This window comes from Montipora capricornis, chromosome 7 (assembly GCF_036669925.1).
Source record: "Montipora capricornis isolate CH-2021 chromosome 7, ASM3666992v2, whole genome shotgun sequence".
NCBI lineage: Eukaryota > Metazoa > Cnidaria > Anthozoa > Scleractinia > Acroporidae > Montipora > Montipora capricornis.
Window position 1 is genome coordinate 4,265,723 of NC_090889.1, and position 13,048 is coordinate 4,278,770.

The 13,048-nt window shown below is 37.9% G+C and overlaps 1 pseudogene; it reads right to left on the reverse strand.

Moving 5' to 3' along the window:
* Positions 1 to 942: 942 nt before the first annotated feature.
* Positions 943 to 3,223, reverse strand: LOC138055374 (uncharacterized; annotated as a pseudogene).
* Between the last annotated feature and the right edge of the window lie 9,825 nt (positions 3,224 to 13,048).

A 13,048-nucleotide genomic window follows, 5' to 3' on the forward strand; every position in this document is an offset into this window, starting at 1 on the left:
GGGAGTGGGGTCTACCTCTAGATAATAATGTTCATTGAAAGTGCTCATTTTCTAGCCAGTAGGTAAAGTGGATGAAACTTGAAACAAAGCAAGTATCAATATTCATATAATATATTAATGAATGTAGAACATTACATAAAAATCAGTGGAGGGCGAGGTTAGAATTATATTAGTGAGAAAATGAGAGCAGCATGTTTGACACTCACTCATTGATCATGTTTTAATTTTTTTTAGGTTTACCACGTGACACTAGAAGACCTCCACAGGGCAAAATGGCCAGCTATGCGGTGAAAATCTGCAATCTGCACTGTTGTCATTTGTTTTTTTTTTATATTTTTTACACACTAAATGTTTCCTACATAAAGATCTGAAGTTATGAATAATGAAAACATTGAATTTTTTTGAAAAATATTATTTACACTGATGAGATACCAATTTTGCCACATGTACATTCATTTGCAGCACATTCAATATGACAATAAAAGATTCAATTGTATCATTGTCTTGATGACATATGTATGCATTCTACTAAGGCACCAGACCCAAATATCAACACCATGTTTACCAAAGAGTACAGTTCTCAGGGTTGTGCTAGCCTAACCAAATACATATACAGTCAAACCTTGATTATCCAGAGTCAATGGGACTGTAGTGAATAGTCCAGAAAATTGAAAATGTGAATATTGATGAGGTAAACACAAATTAATTAGGACACCAAGGTTTCACTTGGCAACAAAACAAGTCTCAGCCAGTCATAACTCACATTTTCAGTGCCTAAATTACAATGAACTCAAAAGAATAGCCTTTAAGGAATCTTCATTATGCCTTATTAATATTTCACAAAAATAATGGGATCAGAAGAATTGGTCTGGATAACTGAGGTTCAACTGTACCTTTATAGCAACCAAAATTGAATACTACAGTTTACAAAAAAAGAATATTTTATATGGTGGGAGCATTTCTAGGATTATGGGGGCAGTCTTTGTGCGTTTGCGACTGTGTGTGGTACTCCCACACCATTTGCAATTCTCTCACCCAAGAGTCACTACAGCACTTTCAGGGGCATCAGGAACAGGAACTGATGTAATTTCAGTGCCACTGACCAGTCCCTCATCAACAGCATTCTCTGCAAGGAGGACTGCTTCTTCTTCCAAAAGATCTGTCTGCTCTTCCTCTCCATATGTGTGCCTAATTTGGCAATTCTTGACATATTTCTTTCTACAAGACAAGAAAGAGACGCAAGACTATGTTTGCAAGCACTGTTATACTTCCCCTTCAGTAAGTAGTGGATTTGCTAGTATCCCAGACCTAAGATATGTAACAATCTTATCATTACAAATAAAAAAGGTTACACTATCCCACCAATACCAAAAGGCTATCTAGATGGGCAGTAATTACATTTTGATTCAGTTTGTTCGATGATGTCCTGAAAAGAGTTGTAAATTTGGTGACCCTGTTTATAGTTAATGAATGACCACTGCACTGATTAGTTATACCTCAATTCTTGCTCCTCGGCTCGGTTTACTTTTTTCTTGACTCTTTTCTTTTTCCCCACATCCGTCTCGTAGTATTCCAACCGTTTCATTCTCTCTCTGTTGTCATGTTGGCACAAACCACATGTCCACATGCATATAATATAGAACACTGAACACAGGTGCTGAACTTTGTCTATTCCTTTTCTGTTCTCCTCACTATATTGGAATATTTTTTTTAACAGTTGATATAATCATTATAATATCCAAACAGAACTTCACATCCCAAATCATCCCCACCTGATCATTACAAAACAACACCTTCTTGTTATGAAATCGACAAGATTTCGTTTACATACAATCTCCTGAATTCCACTGAGTACTGGAAGGCCCATCCGAAAATACAGCTCAATGATCCAGTGGTATTGTACCCCCTTTTCCTTAAACAGCCATGTCATGTTTGCCTGAATAAGGCCCAGATTGGTAGAGGCCTGGTAATGTTTTTGGTGTAGATTGGTATCCTTGGCCCTGAATTTTGCGAAAACACTAAAGGTGGCCTCTGGCATGTTTGAGTGCCCTTTCCCTAATTCTGTGTCAATCACACTCTTTGCATTTTTTGCCCTTTCAGCACACTCTATCTCATAGGCAGCCCATAAAACTCACATTTCAGGGAGTGAGTAGAGTGATATGGCTGTCCTTGGCATTTCATATCTGGGTAAAACCCATTTTCATCACAATCACAATTCTTACAAGAGTACTTTGTCAGGGGATGAAAAGAACAAGACCCTCCCTCCCATTCATGAATGTCCTTGCTGTGGTATTTGCCAAGTTTCAGCATGGTCTCTCTGTACTTTTCAGGACTGTTACCAGCCTGAATTTAGTGCACAGTAGTGATTCCGTTTGACATTTTGAATAAATCCGGGCCCTATACAACCACATACAGGTTTGTTCCTTGTTGCAACAAAAGTATGCTTTTTGCCAGCACAGCAGCATTTCAATGATTCTGTAGAAGGAAATTCTGATTTGTGCAAGGCAATAAATGCTGGGGTAAATGTTGACATTCCCTTCAAATCTTCTAATTTTTTCCCATGTGCTCTACCTACATGCCCCCCACATAACATAACTCTAGACTCCTGTTCATTAGAGAATGAATACCGAAACCCTTTGGCAGACGAAGAGTCGGCATCCTGCCAATTGATTGCAACATTTAGGCCTTCTTCTTTTGCCTGAGCCCAAAGCTTCTGGCTAAGATGGCCCTCCACTGACTTAGCAGTACCTTGCCATAAATCTTCATCGCAAATCCTGTCTGCACCTCACATTGACAGGTGCCCATAATACAGAAGGGCACCTGTGATATAATTTTTTATCACAAAGGTGCAATTTTTACTAAAATGCCCCCGTATTAGCTAGCAACCATCACAGCATGTTACTGCTCTGGACCAGCTACCAATTTGATCTGATGGCAGTTGTATCATTTGATGTTTGGCATCATCACACATCTCATCAAGCATGTCTTTAATATGAGGAAGGGCGAGGTCAATCACTTCCAAGAAGGGTTTTTGTGAGGTAACACCCAAACCCAAACCTCTCCCAAGGGTTTTCCTATAACAAGCATACCCATGCCCACTTATGAAAAATGCTAAAGAGAGGGCCAAGGATACTATTTGCCTCCGTGAATTCTGGGCAAGTTGGCTGCTCTTGTAGTCTATCTCTGTGGTCCAGCACCCACAACACTTGAAGGTAAACAACATACATACATTGGAGTCCAATTTGGTCTGTAATCATATGAGTGATAAACACGATTATGATTATATGTAAAAACCTTTCACACTAAAATCCTAAAATTACACACTCGATCGTTCTTCTGATGATATGAAGGTCATACAAACACAGACATCTCTTGAATCAAGCTCAACGAAATTTTTCTTTGCACTACTTACTTGAGGACACGAGTATAAATTTCCTAATTCATACGCACCTTTACACCTCCCATTGTATGAAGGGCAACAGAAAACGTTGCTGAAATCTTGAGGTTGTGCCCACAAACAATCCCTCTGGAATGATCAAACTGCAGATTTAAAAAAAAAAAGCGTTCTTTCCATGTGCAGAAAGAGTTCACAATTTGACAAAATAAAATGTGAATCATGAAATGTTAAAAAGACGGCAAAGGGAAGAGTATTCATTTTTGACAATGTGAAAGAATACTGAAGTACAAATGTATCACTGCAAATTGTGGAATTTTAGAAAAGGAAAACGGAACATTACTACAAGCGACCAGAGAAAATACTTACCCAGATTTGACATGACCTTTGGTAGTTGTTTTTTTCAATGGTGGTTTCATCGGAATCTTCCCTGCAATCTTTGCTTGTGGAGGACACTTCTATGGCGACTTCTGAGCTACATGTATTCTCCTTCACAAATTGATCGAGTATTCCATCAGCCTCTAGTTTGCCTTCTACGTCTTTCGAGCTCTTGAATTTCTTACCCTCTGGATCCAGGTACGTTAAGTGTACTCGATTTCCAGATTCGCGAGACAAGATTTTCCACCCAGCTTCTTCAAGCAGTCCAGTGTTCAGGCGAATTCTTGAAGCGCTTCCCGAGCCGCGAACTTCGTGATGACTTCTTGACCAGTCTTTCTGATCGCCACTGGCCATCAATGGGTATAATTATTTCTTTGATAAATGAAACTCTCTCTCTATATAACTCTTTTTGGATAAATAAATTTCTATATGATATAAATCCATGCGATATTTTCTTTCAAAATCGTCTACCGAACGCGTTGTCAAACAAAGGATATCAAATGGTGTCTAGCTGTCAACATGCAGAGATTATGGCCAGCAAGGTGTCGTTGCTAGGTGAAGGCGTTATGCCACCCTCTCATTGGTTTCGCGGGAAAAATAGATAAACAAAAATGGTCAACTTTACCATATATGGGGGGAGTATTTTATGTTTCACCGCTGCAAATACTTACTGTGGACACAGCAAACATGGCTGCCATCGAAATAAGCTCGAAACAACGGGAAATGAGACATTTTCCGCAATTTATGGCCGATTTACAACTACAACAGCCAAATACACCATGATAGGGAAGTACGTTTTTCAATCTTGCCTCTTAACGATAAATCGTTGGGGTTTCAAACTTGGCAGTGCAAAAGTAAATAGAAGACGGAAAATTTACACCGCAGTGCGCACTCTGGAGCAAAATATTTCCCGAGTTAAGGATTCTCAAAATTCATCAAGGTAAACAATCATAATTTTGTTCATAAAGATGTAACAATATAACATTAGAATGCGCACTGTGGTGAAAACTTTCGTTTTTGCTTATATTTTTTTGCATACCTAATGTTGTGGTGAAATAATAAATCCCGTTTCCGTTTTGAGCTTTAAGGTGAGATGGAGGGGACCTGACCACGGCCCATATTTTCCTGAATTCCATGCATTCCTGAGCAGTTGACTCCTCCCGAAAATTTTTTTTCGAAACTGTGAGGATTGACCAATAACTGGCCATAAAGTGGCCTAGCTACTGTTTTTTATTCTGTTGACATACACCGCCAAACATAGCCCAAATTTGGTTAAAAGTAAAAGTTAAAAGTACCAATGCTACCATCCAAGTAATAAATGATGATGATCACCACAAATTCTTAGGAAAGTATCAAAGCAGCCAAGAAGAAGCCTTAGAGGAGCACATCAACGAGGAAACTTCCAAGGAATATGAGAACTGACTGTGTGCCATATGCAACAAACGTCTTCACTATTCCAGTCCTGCAAGACTACATGTGAACAGGGAATTGCTGTCTCAATCACCTCCAGGAACTGGACAGACTAACAAGTTTAAAACGAATCCAATGGCAAACACTAAATACGAATCAACACCACTACAGTACTTATAGCCAGAACAAGGAGAGAAAGGCCTAATTGAGCTAGAAACACTGTACAATTACATTAAGCTAAAGGTAGCTAATTATCACAGGAAAAAAACCAAAAATCCAATGTAGTTTATACTTGTTTTTGATATGGATTTTGTAAAATCCAACTTCCCATATTAACCATGTTTGGTTTTGATCAGGTTTTCTCCTGGTTTTTCTGTCAGGTAATAAAAAACACGGTTTTCTCCTCATCCTGGATATTAAAAGAAACATCTTCACCTTGGGTTTTGAAGAATCGAGCCCAATCCAATCTGGATATCTCATTTTCCTGTGCTGGATTTCTGCTAAATCCAAACTCGGATTAGGTTGAAACCAAAAGTGGAACGTAGTAATCCGGTTTCTTTGTTATCCAGGTTTGGTTATTAAATATGGGTTTTGAGATATTCTGCTTTGAAAAAACACCAATCTGGATATCCCATTCTCCTATACTGGATTTCTGCTAAATCCAAACTCGGATTAGGTTGAAACCAAAAGTGGAACCTAGTAATCCGGTTTCTTTGTTATCCAGGTTTGGTTATTAACTATGGGTTTTGAGATATTCTGCTTTGAAAAAACACCAATCTGTATATCTCATTAATATTCCTGTGCTGGATTTTTACTAAATCCAAACTCGAATTAGGTCTAAGAAAAAAGTGGAACTTAGGTCCAAGGCTTGATTATTAACTATGGATTTATAGATATGCACATTACTTGTTTTCCTGTGCCGCCAGTTGTTATAATTACACTAAAATCCAAACTTTCTTCAACAACTCCAAACTTCAATAAGACTGTTTTCATATGTACAAATCTTACACGTCAATTTGATTTCAGGTTAAATTTCATTTTCTTTTGTTCCAGACTTATTACGTGTACCATAATCCTAAAACAAAGGAAAATCAAATTTGACCTGTAACATGTATAAAGGTTTGGTTATAGCTACACTGTATATCCTGCTTTACAAAACTGAAGTCTCAATATTGTGGTAAAAGTTCTCAAGTGTGTCTGCACGCATTACCCACTCATTCACCATTCACAATGGACAAAAGACTGTTGAAATGAATAGTCTCCTTTCTTTGTGGCCTCTCTCTTACCCAGAGGTGGTTATAAGCATCAAAATTGGGATGATATACATAGAAATAACCTTTCACGGTTGATCTATGGTAGTTCACTTCTGTTATTAGTGCCCTCCATGGGTCACCAGCATCATCACCAATCACAGACACAAAATCACCAACTTGAGGATAAACAGGTACAATCACCTTGGGGAGGTTCACAGTTCTCCTAAAGGGATCAACCACTGCACACTTGTTACCTGTCTCCGGAAACAACATGATCTCTCGTCTAAGATCCTTTACACCTACACAAACACAAGAGTGTGCAGTATCACTGATAGGATGCCTTGAAACAGGACCACTAGGATTAAATAACAACTGAAACGTGTCACCAAGAACAAGTGATTGATACTCATTGTTAACTTTAACAAAGAAGAAGTTCTTGAAAAAAATCTCAGCCCCTTGTTGGACTGCAGAAACAAAATCGCCTTTCCTGCAAAGCTTCCCACCCACTGGTTTACAATGCATGGGTAGAAATGCACTGTGGAATGACTCAACAGCTTCATCCACATCATCTGCCGTGACATGCTGTAAATATTCTAGAATCAGTTGCCTCTCTTGATGAGACATCATGTGGAAATTGCCAGCACCAATTAAGACTCCTTGGTTCACTTTGTCAGCTAGTGGGCCACCAGAACAAATTTTTAAGAGGTACTTGGCCCCTTCCAAAGATGATGCAGTTACCTAAATCAACGAGCACAATGAAAAAGAGGGAATTACATCTATGTACCGCAAAGCTACTCGTCTGCACTGCATTCTGAAGAAAACCTGTGCAACGGCTGTGTCACTTGTTTTTATTATGCATGCAAATTAAGCATTCTAGAGATAGTCCACTTACAAAAATAACAAGTAATTCGATTTTGGCAAGTATTAAGGCAGTTATTCCAAGCCGGGATTAATTGCTTCAAACAAATTGAAATTATGGATATCAGGTGTAACATGTGGGTTTTATTTTATACTTGGTTTAAATTCTTTTAAGGTGATTCCCGGGTAAAAGAACCCGTCATAGATTTCTGATGAAACTTGGTATGATGACATTACAGTACAAGGAGATGTTAAAAAGGTAATAAAAAGAGGGGGTCACCGTGCTTGTTTTCATGCCACGATGCTGACAAATATGGTTATTTAGGTGACTTTTGGTTATCTCAGTGCACAACAAACAAGATCCATTATTTTTCAATGCGGCGTGCTATATCACACAGAGTTCGACTTTCTTTGATTGCTTATTCATCTACGTCCCAGAAAAAATGGCTTCAAATACCCTGCATTATTAATTGATATTTTTATCCTTTAAAGGAAACATAATTTGGACTTGCTCTGCTGGGCCCCTTACGTCTCTATCTGTAGCATTTATTTCATTTGCCAAAAAAGTAGCTATAGATTTCTGCCAAATTTTTTCTCAGTTATTGCAGATATTGTTCTCATTGAATTTATAAAATAAAAAGTGGGGGTCACCGTGCTTGTTTAAGAGAAAAGGAGCTTTTATCTCGCTATTGAGCTTAGTTTGAGGGAAATCCCTTATGTTTTGTACGCGCGCGCGCTCGTGTGCGCGTGCTGATGACGCAAAAATCGTGCGCAGTAGGAATGCGCAATGCAAAACCAGGGAATCACCTTAATTTCTTTGTATTTATTGAGGGTTAAAATGAGATCCCAGGTCAAAATGATTTCAAACTAAGGTTGATTTGTATTTTTCTTTGTTCCAGATGTAAATACAAAATCCTTAAACAAAGGCAAAATCTGAAAGACAAATCTGAAATCTGAAAGTCTGAAATCATTTTAACCTTGTATACATACAAATCATACCAACAAAGATAGAACTGATCCACAAAAACCCCATTCACAACAAAGATAAAACAAAATGCATTTAGAAACAACCAAACGTTGTAATATTTCACAGCAAAGAACTGTTAACTTCTCTTGCCCAGTGCATGTGATGAAAAATAATATAATCGTAGTCGTCAACAGTCTGTGCATAAGCATTTATACCTGGGTGACTCTCAGTGTACCATCATTTACTCGATGGGCTTGAGGTGCATTTAATGTTTCTTTTTGTGGAAACAAAACATTGCTGGCTTCTCTTCTTAACTTTAACTTTATTTACAAACAAATTATAATTATACAAACAAGACCATGGTTGCCCACAGTTAGTATTGCTATTCTGGGCGGCCCACTTACACTGCGACATTATTACTGGCTCTCACAAGTAAACAAAGACACTTAAAAATTCACAAGAATTGCACAAACAAACGCCTCGTACATAACAGAAAAGAGTGTTCAAAAGAATAACAATTAAAAAATGAATAAATAATGATCTGAGGTATTGTACGTAACTGTCAAAGCAAAGCCATATACTTCAAAAGATTGATTTAGAGCATATCAACATTCATCTCAATTTTAAGAAACTTCAGAAGTAATTCGTTCATTTTACGTTTAAAGTGTGTTTTCTTAAGCTGGCGAATTTCAGGGGGGATATCATTCCATATTTTTGTACCAATTCTAGAGAGGGACAATAACCGTTTTTTTAAATCGACATTTCTACATGGAAATTTCTAGCTATTGCAGACCGCATGAATAGGAATAAATTTTTTTCGAGCAAGTAAATAGATTTGAGATATTGGGTGGATCATGCTGTTATTTGTTATAACTGTTATTCACAGTTATTTGTTGTATTCATCGTCACATCCATCACATGTCAAGAACTCTAGGTTGGACCAAGCTGTTGTATAAGTTAAACAGCAACAAAAACGTTGTCTGGCTTTCGTTGACGAAGAAATTCAGGGAGGTTTGCCATTCTCGCTAAAAGGTAAGTATAAAATTGTTTGTTTGCTTGTAAATCATCCTTTTTCCTCCTGTAATTCAGTAAAAGTTGAAATACAGTTTTTGCTAGATTATTGTGCCCTGTTGGTGAGTTACAAAAAAGGAAAAGTTTTTGGAAACTAAACAAATAAGAAAATAATATCAACAATAATAACAATGATAATAATAAAATCAGTGTATTTATAACTTAATATTCACCAACAGGGCCATTTAAGTTTCCAATCAAACCATTTGGCGAGGAAGTACATTGGAATTTAAGGGCGTGAACCCTTTTATGACCATTGTTAGCAAACCGCTGATGTTCTCCTGGTTGGCATATAGGTCTAACTGTCCCATCAATAAACTCAAAGTAATTGGCAATGGGGCTCCAATGCCTGTCATAGCATCAATATAGGACTGAAGGTTAGCAGGGCTGAGGACTTCATGATTCCATTGCAAAACCCTTGCCCATGATATCTGTAAATATAGTCGATCATTTGGTTAATAAACAGGCTGAGAACAGGAATTGGTTTGGCAAATTGATGGATCAAAAAGGAAGAGAACTGATAAATTTCTTACAGAGAACGACTTTGAAATGAAGCAGGAGTCTTGGACAACGGACAAGACATGTTTATTGGAAGAAGTACTGTCATTTTTAAATTCAACCAGCATTGTGCTGTCGGATGAAAACACAACAAATATGTACAATTTTGTAAATCGGAGCAGCAGATAGCAGGAAAGTTTAGAATAGGAAAAATGCACCAAAGAAAATGCTGTATGGGATTGCTGTGAGAATCTGTAGGTTTGTAGTGCATACTGGTACATAAACCGTTGCACGGATTGGTAAATTAAAATAGCATTATGGTTTTCCAATAAATTAATAACATTAAAATAACACTTAATTTAATTTCCTCTTCTGACATAGATATTCCAGCAGTTCTTAGTGCAAATGATGATGTCCTTAAAAAGTTGGGTCTCAAACTGAAGGGAGCAGATTAACCCTGCATGGCTTTTGTAACACTGCTCAAGACATGCAAAGGAATCCAAAAGCAGAAGACTATTGGAGGCATTGTTATCTTCTAGGAAAACTCGATCTAAGAAGCTTGTGACGTCTGGTGGTAACAAAGAGCAAAAGAAAAAAATTAGGAAGGAAAAAAACAGAAGACAAAATGAGTACAGGTTGGGTGGAAGCATTTCCGTGAGGAGGCAAAGGATTATGTCCTTGTACCTCTGTCAAAGGGAAGTGGCAGCAGGTATGCTACTCTACCAATTTCAATCAGTAGAATGGAAGTTATGAAATTTTGTCAATCAATGTTTTTCCCTAATGGAAAATCTCATTATGGAGACGCTTCAGAGATGAAATTTGCTATTGGCAATTTTCACAATGAACAAGTAGGTGTTACACTGGAAGCGAATGATAGGAGAGAAGTATATTGAAATTATATGGAGGCTTTTAAGCCTAAGGATGTCAGGCTATACTTGTTATCCAAAAATGTGAAGAAAGCGATGATGGTCTACCACCCATCCTAACAGTTTGTGACTCCCCTACTTCTGAAATGACGTGTGTATCTGGTATTGCAATGGGGGAGGGGGGCAGATATAATGACAGCCAAGGCCTTATAGGTAGTACATCAGAGGAAAGGTGCTCACTCAAGAGGGAGCAACATAGAGAATATAAACTTTCACTCGAAGAAGACAGGCAAAAGAGACTTTCTCTGGAAAGGGCAAATACCCAGGCTGAACAAAAGAAGAGAGTTCAGGAAGCTAGAGCTGCAAAACCAGAAGCAGATTTCGTCACTGTGAGAGTTCAACACCTCGCAATTCGAGTATGCTCTTGGCGTTTCCCACCAATAGCCTCATGGCAGCAGTGTACGACTGGGCTGGATCTTTCACACCTGACATAGTGAGTTTTGCACTTTGTGACCACTTAGGGACTCCTTTTCCTTCAAGTAGAAAGATTGAAGATAGATGTAACATAGTTATGGCTACTGCTCCACATACAACTTCATTGTCGTCCAGTCGTTCACCAGCCTTATAAGAGCTTCAAAGCTGATCTGACTTTTGAAATATTAAATGCTAAAGGCTTTGGTACTACTTGAAATATGATGTTATAACAGTAGCTTTGCAGCTTTTCTGTAATTTGCGTTTAATAGTTTGAGATGAAAATAACCTGCACTCAGCCACCTAGTTCACTTCAGTTTTTTACGGAATTGTCATGTTTAATATTATTAACATCATAGCCCGCTTTACAGTTGCAAAAAATACTGGCATGGCACTCCAAAATGTCACTACCATACCTATGTTTTTCGGGCATGGCAAGGTAAATTTTTTATGCGTAAGCAGAACAAATAGAAGGCATATTAGGCACCGAGCACATCTCTGCAGGTGTGCTAGACAATCCAAATATTGGTAACGTGTCGCTGTTTTGGAGTGCCATGCCAATTTTTGTGCGTGTGTAAAAGGAGTTTATGACATTTATGATGGCCATAAATTTCTGTATTATGTTACTGTTTTGTTAAATGTAATTGCATCCCGATTCACTACCACTCAAGGTAGTATTTGTTGTGAATCCGAAAGCAGCAAGTCTCACAGGTCTTTTTGATGCTAGGTTGTCAAAGTTTCAAGTTTTGTTGGCATCGTTTTGTGATTTGATGTCTGTTTACTTTGTTACCTTGAACAATGAGATAGGAGACAGATGGTGGTGTTCAGTGTTTGGATTTCCCTTACCTGTAGCAATTTTTCTGGTTTTGCTTATTAACTCTGTATTCTCTTTATTTCATCAAAGCTCCTTTGACAAAACAACACGAAACATGAATCCCTTGAGAAAAGTAAGATGAATAAATCATTTGAGATGTGGAAGATAAATAAAGTTGACGTTAATTTGCTGATAATGTTACTGTCAATATCACAGTATTCTGCACATGTCAGTATCTGTTGCGACTTATTAACCATAAGGCAAGACAGAACATGCATAAGACAAAAACACTCAATATTGTGAAGAATACCTCTGGTTCAATAATGATGCAATTTGCAGAGCAAAATCTAATGATCAACTGTGGCAAAGATTTCTAAGGTCAATAAAAATCCAAGATGAGAATATTCTGTTATCCAGATTCATTGAAACTGAGTTTGCAAGCATTGCGTGTTGGGTGGAAGATTCCTCTGGAAAATCATATTGCACTTGATTTATTGGTTCTCTTTCCCGAGTCAACAAATGACTTTAGTTGGTTGTATGCAAGTTGGATTGAAAACAGAGAAAAGGAAATTAGGATGGTAGTTACTTGGTACGGTGTGAGTGTCACCTATATAGACTGGAATCACGTTGGTGTATTCCTGTTAGGAAAGACGCAATGATTAGCGCAATAGACACATTAAGCAAACACTGGAAGCGGCGAGGTGGACGTCAACTGGAAGTACAATTTCTGCTCTTGAGCTAATTAGCACAACCACATGGAGTGTTGCCTGCATCTTCCAACAGTGGTGGCAGCGAGAAAGGTAGGTTTGGCCACCTCGAGAGATGGTCACTTTATTTTCTGATTTGTAGCACTTAAAATACACAGAAACTCCTCCATAAAGTCAAAGAAATGTTTTTTGACACTTATATTGGTATTTTATTCGCAAATATTTAATATTTCTTTTGCTTTACAGCGAAAATCGTGCTTCACATTGGAGGGGTAAGTGAAGAAGAAAGATGGCAAGCGAAGCCTGCAGCAAAGGAGAGAAAAGCAAAAGAAATGGGTGAGTTTCCTGATTTTCACATCAT